Here is a 13,486-nt window from a genome sequence, read left to right on the forward strand (position 1 = left end):
TACACAGGTAAAGCGAAAGAGTTTCCCCTATTTTCTCAAATAAAATAAAAATAAATTAAAGGTGAAAACGAAATAAGACAAAACAGAGACAAGAAACTCCTAACTTGGGACATGCACAAAAAATCTTAATTTAGTTTCAATTGATTTAATGAGCTACATGTACAAGCTTAGACACTCAATATTGTAAGAGCATTCTGTATCCTGGTCTCCAGAATGCAGAAAGATTAAAAAAACCAAGAAGTTTGGAAGAAACAGCAAAAAATATTTTGTTCCAAAAATGCCTTTTCCCCATCTTTCATTCTAGATTCTGACAACCCTTAAACAACATAAAAGGGCAGCAAAAGGCATGACATTTCCTTACTTCATAAAATTTTCCATTAACATCAAGAAGCACAATAACCTGGGTTATGACAATTTACATTGAATGCTAAGATTATGTATCACTATTTCTAAGGATATTAAAGAAAGAATAAAGAGGGTCAGCGGCATTAGGCCTAAAAAGTCTTATTTCTGTTTACCCTACTGATCCTAATTTTTTGTGTCTGTCCTAAATTTTTTTTGCCATTTTTGAACAAGTGCTATTCAAGTTGGAACATGCCTACAACACAAACCAGTAAAAAACTTTGAAAAAATAAAAAAAAGTTTGTCTACCTACTAACCCTAGTTAGCAGAAACACAGGAATTTTTTTTCTTGCCCTTATTTTAATATACCTGTACCTGTACTTTCATCAAAAATGTGACTGACATTTTGGAAGGACAATTGGGTATTCTATTAACATGATAGTGATCAAAGTAACAAAATTTAAAAATCAATGGAGTTTTTACCAATTAATGTTTCAATTGTAAGAAAGATCTCTGTGCGACTGAAAAGAACTTACAATACTGATGGCCATTCTTGGTAAGAAAAAAATCATTTTTATACACATTGAAATAATTCATACGTGCATGTACAACTACACTGTACATGTAGAATACAATGAAAATCTATTTAAAGAATACATTGGTGAATGAATTTCCATGATAAACACTAATAAACACATAATCCTTTCATGTAAATGATCATTAAAAAGATGTCAAGTGTAATTCAATAATCCTTTTACCAACACACTCAAATAAGTTAATTGACAAGACAGTAAACATTATTATTAGAAGTCCTAACCTTCAAAATAATTCTAAAAACATTGTATTAATCCAGATAGGTTACCAGATCAAGCCTATTCTAGGTATTTGACAACATCCACCACTTTCCACCTCAATATCAATAATTCTTATCAAGCTTCAGTGAACTGTACTACAATATAATATCATACTTAGTCAGTAATGCCCCTCAAGATTAATACTTCCTACGAAGAAGTCATAAACTTACCTTTGATGAATTTCTTCTTGATTTTTGTCAACAAACTTCTACGATGACAGTATGATTTACCTGAGAAAAAAATGGATCAATATCAAGTATTATGGGATATCTCAAAATCCATGTGTGTTGTTCTGTAATTGATATGAAATGAAAATGGTTGAGGCACCAATTTTTGTTATAGAGTAATTATACAAGTAAAATATGTCCTGCTTGTTCTTTTACATGCAATCATTTCTTTGTTCAAAATGTGATTTATAATATGCATTGGTGATTTGTATTCATTGAGGCAAGGTAACCCTATTTAAGTGTATTATGATATTCATTTCTGTTATATAACTGAAATCCAAATTAACTAAAAAGGGAGGTAATTTTGTAGTCTGAAAGGAATTTTCACAATTGATTAAGTTTTCTCCTGATGTCGGTTTCAGTTCAGAATTTTCTTTCTGCTACTAATGAGAGAGACATAGAAAAAATATTTTCACAAAACCATAATTTCAATGTTTCTTAACATTATTTTGTCAACACTTCCCTAATTTTGATAAAACAAAAAAAAATACAAGGATGTTCATACATTTCATAATAAAATGAAAATTTTCTGAACTTTCACTTTCACTATCAAAAAATTTTCAGATCTAAAAATATCACAAAGATGGAAGTTGATGATGTCAAAAGTTTCCAGCAACTCTACTTGGTTTAATTTGGTTTTGACAAAAAAAAATCCAAAAAAAACCAGAAAATTTACATTCTGATCTAGCAAAATCACAAGGATTCACTGCATCTTTTTAATATTTATTTCAATGGAACAACAATAAAATGCTCCACAGGAAACAGTTTGATATGTCTGCAAATATCAAATCCTGAAGAGTTGAGACAAGTATGGACTCACTATAATTGATAAAGCATTTGAATTGGATTGTGATTAAATGTTTGACGAATCTGACCAGAAAGAAACTTAAAAAATAGGAAATCTGCAATCTTCATGAGTTAAAGAAAATGCTTACATGTTATCCCTTTTTACCCCTTCATTCTTAACACGTAAAGGCTGTTACATCCTTAATATTCCATCTTTGATAGCACAATTTCATACAGACCCACACACTTCTATTAAAATCATTGTCCTGAAACCAGAAAAAATGTTTTGGCCCCTAATTCAGTCAAATGTTTTGGCCGCTAATTCAGTCATGGTTACAGTAATCTTGAAACCCCATTATTTAAGTAGTCTAACTTTGGTGGTATGAAGTTTGTGATGCAATTTCATAGCAATCCATACACTTTTACACAAGTTATTTTCAGAACTTTCATTTTTTTTTAAAATTTTTATTACATCCAGAACTTTTAACTTGAACAAAAATGGAAGTGGCAACAGTTGACAATGGCATGGACAACAACACATACATTGTATGATGATGTTAGGACAACAACAGCACCATACAATTATCTACAATTCTTTTGTAGTTGAGTAAAAATATAAATACAGTACAAAAAAAGACATTCAGTGACTGATCACTGACATGGTGCAGTAAACATCTTTTTAATCTTTGAAGATATTTTTTATAATTTTTCTGCATTTAAAGGGGTAGAGTTAACCACTTTCAATACAAAAGAAAGTAACCAAAAAATCACTTACAGAGAAAAATTATTTAGAAACACTCTTAAAGTGGCACGTCAGAGTTCCATCAGACTGGGTGATTCCTTTATACCCAAAATTTGTTTACAGGTGTAAATATTTAACATTTTAGACCACTTAAAAGAGCTGGAATGACTAAAAACACTGTAGAAAAAGAATATAAAAAATAAAGTCCAAGGATCACAACCCAAAGATTATCTCATTGACCAACAACTAGGTCAAAAAAGTTAATTTACTTAGATTTTACTAAAAACCAAACATTAAGTCAGTATCTCAAACAATTTTCAAAATAGTCCACACAACTGAATGATGAAAATGGTAAAGATCCTGTTAAAGTAAAGGATTTTGTTTACAAAAATGGTAGGAATTGAAAAATCAATTTTACCATAACCATACATTTCATTTAATTCTATATGCCATGCATCATTTAGAACTGTCTGTAGTTATAATAGGCAGATGATTCTACCGAATTGAAAAATAATGCATCTTATAATGGGACATTATTTAATACCTTCCCTACTGCTATTGTTATTATCATTGGACACATGCTAAATTAAAAATCATCACATAGGAACAAAAGATCAAGCTCAAATTCAGACTATATCAATCCACTAACATTCATCTATTCCTATTCCAAAAAAGATAACTCTAATTCATCAAAAAATGTGGCCACTTGGAAATATTCGAACTTCCTCTGGACCACAAGGTAAAGTGTTTTTGGAAATGTAACAAATATTAAATATTTCTGCAATTTTTCTTTTTAATTGGGCACCATATCCTGTATTTTCTTACTATTTCTTTGTATTTAGCTTTCTTTTACCTTTTAAATGTGGCTATAGTTCTTTTATTTATGATATATATTTATGGGAATACATGTACAAGCTACTGCACAACTTATTTTAATCTATAGAATTTAGATCTTATAATAGACAGTCTGTGGCAAATTACTTGTATGGTAAAAATAAATCGACATGTCTGTTCATAAAATGGTGCTGGACGAGTTGTGATCCATTTTCTAGCCAATTATCACTGGATACCCTTGATTATCTCATTGCTCATCAGTGATTATTTACCTGTTATAAAACTTTCCCTTATCTGTTTAGAGAGTAATTAAGTTAGTTTTATGTTTTTTTATTCAAAGAAATGGGATTGCCACACAAGTTATAAAAAGACAAATAAGTCTGAATTCAGGTTTTTCTTGACCATTTTTATAATTTGACCTTTAAAATCAAGAAGTGTCAAGTAGTTTTAAAAAGTGGCAAGAACCATGAACTGTCTAGAAAAATGTTAAGAGAGGAAAAATAATAACAAGAATATTTGAAAATGTATCCATATTATGGCATATAATTCAATTTCATCCTCTTACACAAGTTACAGGTTACATCTGCCTCATATCAATAACCTCCTCTAAAATGTGAAAGCAATATCTTTAGCCAAGGTCATTTGTTCCATATGCTATCGGTCATGTGCATGACATACATAATAACATATTGTATATTTATGTCCCTGGTGTAATTAAATCCATTTAATCCCAAAAGGGATTAAAATAAATGTAGCCTGCGCCAGCCTAATCCCTTTTGTGATTCAATGTCCCGAGCTGTTTTCTGAGTGGGCGAACAAATCAGAAAACAGCTCGGGACACTGAATCCCAAACAGGTCAGGGAGACCACTAATTGATATATTTATCTGAAATGACATATAATCCACCAATTGACATATACAATGATAGACCAATTGACATATAATTCACCATTTTCTCAAAAACATCTTTAATTGAAAAAGGAGCATTCTTTTCAGGAATCCATGCTGGAGTGTGATGTCATTCTTGTCATTTCAGGTTCTAGATGTTAACACGTCATGCAAGCATTTAAATGAAAGTTGCATTTGAATGTTCATCTATTACTATTTTATCCATTACAGTGAACCTAATTACCAGTCAATGGAAATCAATAATGAGTGCAGTCAAGTGAACATGAGTTTCACCCAACAGGTAAGAGCCAGGTATTGTTCAATTGAATTGGACTAACTAACTAAGGGGGTTTTTAACCTCCTTGACTACCCTGTCTTGCACGGACGGAATTGAATAGGAACATACTGACCCTATTTAAATACTTGATCATCATCATTGGAGGTCAATGGAACAGTTGAAACAACAAAAGAAATATTGTAAATAGGCAGGCTCAAGAAATGCAGCTTGCTTCAACAAATAGAAAATACATTTTGGGCAGTAAGAGTCATATATTGTGTTTTATTGTGATAAGTGATGTACCATTCTAAAACAAAGATTTAATTTTGAAAAACAGTATATTATATGTCAATTGGTCTATCCTTGTACATGCCAATAGGTGGATTATATGTCAATTAGCGGTTCTCCATAACATACCAAAAGGGATTAATGCCGACGGATCTCCTGTACTTGGCGGTCGCAATACTGATATACCAGTAAAAAAAATTTTAAAAAATATTCCAGTATTGTGATTTTTTTCAAATTTTGAACAATACTGGTATACCAGTATTGTACTTATTGGTATTATAATTGTGTCTTAAATTGTTAACGTTATGTAAACACAAGTGTGAATTTGACAGAATAATGGACATGGCCCATTTGATGGCCAGTTATGGTAAAGTTACTCATCATGGCTTGTATTTTTCTAAATCACTTTTCTTTAAAAATAACATCGAAGTCATTATGACGAAATTTAAAGAAAAAATAATGAAGATCAAAGTCATCAAGAAGGTTTAATTTGATACTGACAACTTAATTATCTAGATGATATAGGATTATTTAGAGCATCATAGAACTTTGAAATTAAATGAATTAAAATAGTTAATTATGAATGATTAAAATAGAAAGTAAAATAAAGGACTGTTTATCGTAATGATCATTTAATCATTACAATAGAAATTTTAACAATAACAAAATAATAACTTTATTTTGCAGACCTACGATACCCATAAAAATATTTTCATTACAATTTATAAAGAAGGGTTTTTCTTCATTAATTTTGTTGCATATTTGACAAAAATGTTCTTCTCTAGAAAATATTTTGTATCTTAAAATTTCTAATGGAAGATAACAAGTGCAAATATTTTTATTCATACATTATTTCATTTTTGTCTGATCTGGTATTTTGCAATTATTTAAACCATCTACATCAGTATCATATATCAATTAATATATTTTTGGGGAAAAAATCAAAATACTGGTATACAATACTGGAATATTTTTTAAACCAGTATTGTGACCGCTAAGTATATACTGCTGTACCCTCTTTCCAATGTATACCTAGTCCCGATGTATTATTAATATCCCTTTTTTGTACGGAACTGATTGCACATGCTTGGGTCAGAGGTCAGAGGTTGCCAATACTGAACCAGGCTGGTTTCATGAAAACAACAAGAAAGATCAGATTGCTGATATTCCAGGTAATTTTCAAGTTTTAAGCTCAACATAGAGTACTTCCAACTTTTCCAAAACCTCTGTATGCCATATTATTGAAACCCTGTGCAGGTCCAGGTGTTAAAAGAATAGGCCTGCAGCAGCGCTAAGCTTGTCGTAAAAGGCGACTAAATAGTGCTCAGAAACCTAGCCGGGGGCTAGGCGCTCTGTCCACAGAGCAACTGGGATGTGTGCCCCAGGTGGTGGAATGGGGTACCCCTGGCGTGTTACATGCTGGGGTTGTCAGGCTATAATACGGAAAACCTGACCGCAAACCATAGTGGTGCACCGTGTTGGGAAAGATGCCACGTTCCTCGCACATTAAAGAACCCTGCTGTGGTATTCGATAGGAGTAGGAACCTTTGCGCTCCGCCACACAAGGCTAAATTGCCCGACCTTGCCCATCCCCCTTTTTCCAGTAGCAATCAAAATTTGTCAACCCTATTATCCTTGTGACCCATCCTTTTTTTTTTCATTTCATGTTCATTTTATCATCCATTTCATGTTCATTGTCTGAATATAGCTGAAATATTGCTGCTCGGACGTTAAACCCCAACAAACAAACAAACATATTATTGAATCCCATTTAGAAATGCAGAAACTACGCATGAAACCAATCTATGGATATTGATTTATTGGCTGCCATTTGTTTGGTTTATCAAACAACAATCACGTTACCAAAATACATCATGTGTCATACGAATTAACTATGGAAAGCCAGATGAACAAATAATGAACATTTTCTGAGGATTTGACAAATTAAAATATCAAACACATTTTCCCTCATCTCAAAAACATTCTGCTTAGAAAAATTCAATGGAAATTAATAGTTAAGCTGTAATTAACACTATACTCAGCATCACATAAATAAGATACTTTTAAAAAAAATCCCATACTAATATCTGCCATGTTGGTTTCTACGAGACGATTTGTTCACAAACCATTTAAACGTAATCAACATTTCCCTGCAACCCGATCACTGTAAACATGGCCGACTTTTGACAATGTAAATATTGGGACCGAGAATAAAATCTCACCGGAATTTAACGATTTAGGCTAGAAACCACTAATTCCACTTCCCATAGGCTTCTATGCAAATATTCAATGGCTTCTCTGGACTTTACCTTAACTTTAACCTGCAGAGGACTATATATCAGCATGATTCTACATATGTCAGCTCACAATCCTCAGGATGGCATGTGGGGTTAGAAGACTTGCAGTGCAGTACTGGTCACCGGAAGTGAAGTGTCTATAAATAGCATGGGAAATCCCAGTGTTTTCACAAGATAGGGGTATATTTAGAAATCATTATGGAGATTAGGCTTCACATCACAAGAAGCAAAATGCACATTATTATTATTTTGAAATGTTCCCTATTATCTCACAATTGAAGAGGTGAAATAACATGATTTCCCGCCATATTTCTGGTTCCCTGCTAATTTATAACTTTATGTGGTAAGACTCTTATTAAGTACCAGTTGTAACATTTTCATTCGGAACTTCTGGTTTTGTCTTTTACTAAAGGTAAAGAGCAGAAATATGGCGGGAAATCATGGTATTTCAGCTCTTCAATTGTGAGATAATAGGGAACATTTCAAAATATCCATAGAAACAAGATGGCGGATAAACAATACATTCAATGCAAAATTCTCGTAGGAAAAATAAATTTTGAATTTTTTCAATCTCGGAGGTAAGAACAAAAAATAATTGTAAGGGAATCGTAGAACAGAACGACATAAATAAAATGGCAAGTTTTTTAAAAGAACCGTCGAGTAATTACAAAAATAAACGCAAAAAACCGCAAACAATCTGAGGTGAATTGGACTTTTTTTTTTATAGTGGTTTTTAGCCTTAATCGCTGAACCGGAATGCACGGATTTGGGGTACGACAACAATAATGGCGGATGATTGACCTTCGACTTTCAGTCACTGGTGTAATAATTAAACAAAGACATGCACATAACATAATTTACAGCAGGGGAAAGTAGAATGTCAGAATTTCATTATTATGAATAATATAAGCGTCGTCATGATTAAAAGAAATAAAAGGTACATACATGTATGAAGAACTAAGGTTACTATACCTGTAACGATAAATAACAAAGTACTGTTCAGCGCTGTTTTCTCGAAAGATGAAAACAATCAAGTATCGTAAGTACTCATAGCTTTCAGGAAACCACCGAAGAATCTAATAAAAGATACAGGAAGTCCAAAAGTGTTATAAATAGATTAGTTTCAGGAATTCCTTGTTATGTTATTTCGTACCATATAAATGTCATGCCCTTTCTAGTACATGTTTGTATTATAAAGGGGTCTCACTGTATGTCGGTAGTTAACTGTTTTCTGCACTGAGAAAAAAAACAGGCCTTTGGAAAGTGGATTTTTATTTGAAGTCATCACCGAATATAACCTTTCATTGTATGAAACCTATTTTTCTGATGTAGCATTTTTAACACTCAGTAATTGCTTGCAAAAAGGTAAGGCAAATTTCTGTGCCTAAAAATGTTCCCCTTGTATCAATGAATTGAAAAGGAAAATCTCTAAAATCATTTTTATCAAAAACTTTGTAGGGATGTACTTCAACAACTTTTCAATGGATCATGATCACTTTTAAATCCTTATTTCATCTTCATTCAGTTTGATAGCAATTTTCCGAATATGACCATCGAACTTTTTTTTTTTTAAAATGGCTGAAAATCTCATAAAAATTTCGAATTGGTCCCTAATTTTTCCGCCCTAGAGAAATCGTGACAAATATGTGGTTTCAAAGTTTACACTTAGTCCCTATGCCAAGCACAACAAATACTGAAAATGTGCATCGTTTCATGTTCTTGATCTAGCCTTACCACGATATGGAGGGAACAGAGTATAATTAATGCATTCCATTAAAAAATGCGTCGTGAGTTAATAAAAACTCATTGAAAAAGGAACAGTTTTATCATAATACAACTTATGTTTGTTTGATGTCGGTAGTGCATGTGCAAGGATTTTATATTACAGGGACTGGTAATCCTAACAGTCTATATATATATAATGTACAAAAATAACTGTGCCTTCCCAGTCTTTATACTCATCTGGTAAACAATGTATATAAAGTTTATATTTGGCCTATGTATACTGATCATGAAGGAAAGAGAAATTATTCAGGATTTTAGTTATAAAAGATGTAAAAATAACAAATCCACATGACGAAGTAATGATGAAAATACTGAGCAAGGGTGTATTCTCAAAACATGCATTAAAATATGATAAAAATGTCAAAATTTACTTGTGAAAATCAATAATTACTTATTACTTATCAGTAGTTACCCCGAGGAAAAATGATGAAAGCTGTTATTTAAGTATTTCAAACTCATCATATAAAAATAATATCAGTTTAAAGAGGTTCCTGAATCTTTTAATTGACAATAAATTCGAAGGTTGAAACAAGCAGAAAGGCACAATTCATTCATTCATTTCTTTATTCCCCCAATATTGGGGTTATATGAACATAGAACATATCAACCCATATAAGTTATAACTATACATATAGAAAATAGTTACGTATGTAATACTGTAAATGCAAAATACAGTCAACAACATTTATAATACATATACATATCACATATATGCTTGGTGAGGTTGAGTGAAGTAAAATATATATGGTATGTAAGTCTCGTCACGTGACTCCGTGATTTCATGAGATTGGGTTCTCATCACCCATTCAAATGCGTAGAGATTCGTCATTAACATAGCATTGAGTTCAATGTTAAAAGCAAATTATCTTTTCAAGAAAAAATACTGATAAAAAATAACAAATATTTAGTTCTACTAGATAAAAATGTAAAGAAAAGCATAAAATAGAAGATTTTGCATTGTAACACAGCGTTTCAATTTCCCGGAAGTACACAATAAAATGCAGACCGGTCTTCGGATTTCAATACGGTCTACATCTAAAATTCCGGAAGGGAAACTGTAACTAGAACGAGACTTACAAATCCTATAGAGAGCACACTGACAGGTCAAGGATTCATATATAACAACATACGGACAGGTGTATAAAAAAAAACAACCAAAAACAAAGCACCAAGAAATGCTGACAATGTCACACCGTGATCCTACAAGAAAGCAGTTCTTTTGTAGGCCGCAATAGATCTAACAATGGGGTATAGCACAATCGTTTGAAGAAATTTAATTCACTTTTTATGAGTACTTGACTGGCTGTTATCCGAGCATAATGCAGTACAGTGACTCGTCATCACACTCACTCAATTCGACATAAAGTTCAAGCGGAAGACTATCGATAAGTAAGTCTCACCAAATGTTGAATAAAGGAAACGATGTTTTTTTTGGTCTTTTGTCTAAATAGACATAATTTTTAACTGGAAAACATTTACATTTCTCTTATTTCAAATAAATAAAAAAATGTATTGATTTGCAATTTCCAATCTTTTATCTTTAATTTGGTACATCACTCATTAAATTCCATCCAGTGGTTTTTACAAACACACTTAGCAAAGTTACCATATTTCCAACAGAGAAATTTGAGGGGAAAACTGCCAAATAGCAGCGGCATTGTTCTGTACAGATCATTACAAGTAACTAGTAACCTTTAATATACACTCCTTTGATTAGAGCTTGTGTTATTTGGTGTAATGTTTAATGGTGTATCAACTTATAAATAAATATTACTTGACTTGATTTTTTTACTAGTCATACTCCAGCAATGCTTGGAAGCACTTGCTTGGTACGAATACGATTATACGAATACGAAAACTTTATTCAGATTTGGTACATATAATAACTGACAACACAAGCTCTGGTGAGCTTTTAACTGAATGAACAATATATATCACATACACAAGACATGCAAAGCATATATACTGTATATACAAATAGACATGCATCGCTTAAAAGCAAATTACGAACACATACAAACATGAGCTACACATAACATAAAACATAAATTGGCAATAAAATAGAGAAGACTGGGTAAACTACCATAAGTACTGGTTTTGACCTGCGGCATATAATTATTGTACCTGAAGTATATTTATATTATTTCACAGTGACAAGACCACGCATGTATACAGGTGACAAATTATTCAGGATTTTAAAGGTTTCAACAGCCATTATTCTTTAGCGTCTAATATGCGAGAATGCATCCTGGAATGGTGCCTAGATACGGCAGAAATATATTCCGCTCCATTTGTACCAATGTATTAATTTCTTTGCTCAAATTAATATCCCCATCAGCATCAGAAAAAAATGTAAAAAGAAAAGACAATCAAAGAGTAATCATGGGAGACCACGATTCTAGCGGATATCAAAAGCATGTAACCCAGGGACAAAAACCAGATATGGAAAACTGACAAAAAACAACAAATAACATAAAGTATGTAAAATAATACATACAGAGTATCAAAAATTAATGAGCAAGTCGGACCCCAACAAAAACTGGAAGCATGGACTAGGTGCACCAGTAGGGTAAGCGTCCTAGATATGCTTTTTCTAGAAATACCAACATTTGCTCATAAAATGTCAAGTCCCGGGTAGACGAAAGAGGAAAGAAAAACTATGACACGTTGAATAAATCAGTTTTCATGGTGCTGATGGAAACACCGAAACGATCCACGAGTTCATGATGACGACCATAAAACTTCTGTAATGATGACTTCAGTTTTGTAACAACATAAACCTATTCCAGATGGCTATTTGCAAGAAGTCTAGCGCGATACAAAAAGTATGCGTGGTTACGGTAAGCTCTGGCATAACGTATAAATTGTGATAGGAAAATTCCATACGCAGGTGCTGAAGGGATGTTGTCACAGATGAAAGGTAAATTGACAATTCTGAATGAAAAGTCATCACGTTTGTCGTAAGTTTGGTCAACAGTTTTCCTTTACCACTGATCTTTAAGTGTAGGTCAAGATATGAGGCTGACTTCAAAGTGTCTGTAGTATCCTTTATCTCAAGTTCTTTGGAGGCAGATGCGATGTTTCAAATCCCCGAAACTAGGATTATTTAAAGATACAACGTCATCTATATATCGGAAACCGAGATTAAAAAATCTAGCTAAACGATATTCTTTCTTTGGGAACAGATCAGCTATAAAGTCAGCCTCATAAGAGTGAAGGATTAGGTCAGCAAGTAGAGGAGCACAATTTTTACCCATTGGAATGCCGACCGTTTGTTGAAAAACGCGTCCACCACACTGGACAAATGTGATGTCGATGAAAAAATCCAGCATTTTGAAAACATTTTTTCTGTATATTGGGAAGACGATTTGGAATTATTTTTTTTTACAAAGTATGAGGACTCTCTACCAAGAACTATATATTTGTATCTAGGTGTACCATCTTTTTTTGAGAAACAACGATGTATAATGTTTTAAAGTCGGGTGTTTAACTGAGTATGGGGAATAGAAGTATACTGTGTTGACAAATCATAGGTTTTAATGGTATAATATTCTAATAATAATCTTGAATTGAGGGTCTCCAGAAGAACTTTAATTGATCATTGGATTAATACCACTACGGGAGTAACAAATATTGTGGTAGGACTGGAGACCCGTCTTGACAGCTGTGAGTACAAAAGTTAAAAGTTTTTAAAGAGGTTTCGTGGTACATTTTGCAGATCCAGCTATGTAGCGTTGTTTGTATGGGTTCTTGTGGAGTTTAGAAATCCAGTACATGTATAGACGGTAAATCACAAACCTTGTCTTTGGTAGAGGGACCAAATGAGGATGGCACTGTTTATGGTTTTCCACTATCCTATCTTTTCTTTGGAGAGTGTAGTGGCAGTATAGGTCTTATCACTGCTATTATTTTCTACATCTACCTCTGATAATAAACATTGGATGGAATAGGTTTTGCAGACAAAAACAATGTTGTTTTGGGTTTTTCCTGCTGGTACGACAATATATTTGTTTTGTATATTAGACAATGGTTTTTTTTTAATCGGGGTCTTTGAAAATTGATATAACTGACACTCATTGATCTACTTAAAACTTTCATTTGTTTCAAAATTATAGACCTCACGGCCTTTACCTACTCTGACAGAGAATCAATATCTTCTTCTCGTT

General features: G+C 32.6%; 1 protein-coding gene across 19 annotated transcripts in view; it reads right to left on the reverse strand.

Annotated features, from left to right (window-relative positions):
* The window catches only part of LOC148629107 (interleukin-6 receptor subunit beta-like), a 68,005-nt gene extending 59,374 nt beyond the window's left edge, over nucleotides 1–8,631 (reverse strand). For 5 of the 19 annotated variants that reach the window (XM_088544020.1, XM_088544001.1, XM_088543977.1 and 2 more), the window contains exons 1-2: nucleotides 8,508–8,631; nucleotides 1,367–1,426 (exon numbers count right to left, since the gene is read on the reverse strand). The gene's annotated coding sequence lies outside the window, so the exon portion shown is untranslated. The other 14 variants (XM_088544010.1, XM_088543896.1, XM_088543888.1 and 11 more) reach the window with 13 other exon arrangements.
* Nucleotides 8,632–13,486: the final 4,855 nt, after the last annotated feature.

Source organism: Perna viridis, chromosome 1 (assembly GCF_037379345.1).
Source record: "Perna viridis isolate PV_CMFRI_1.1 ecotype Kerala chromosome 1, ASM3737934v1, whole genome shotgun sequence".
Taxonomy (NCBI): domain Eukaryota; kingdom Metazoa; phylum Mollusca; class Bivalvia; order Mytilida; family Mytilidae; genus Perna; species Perna viridis.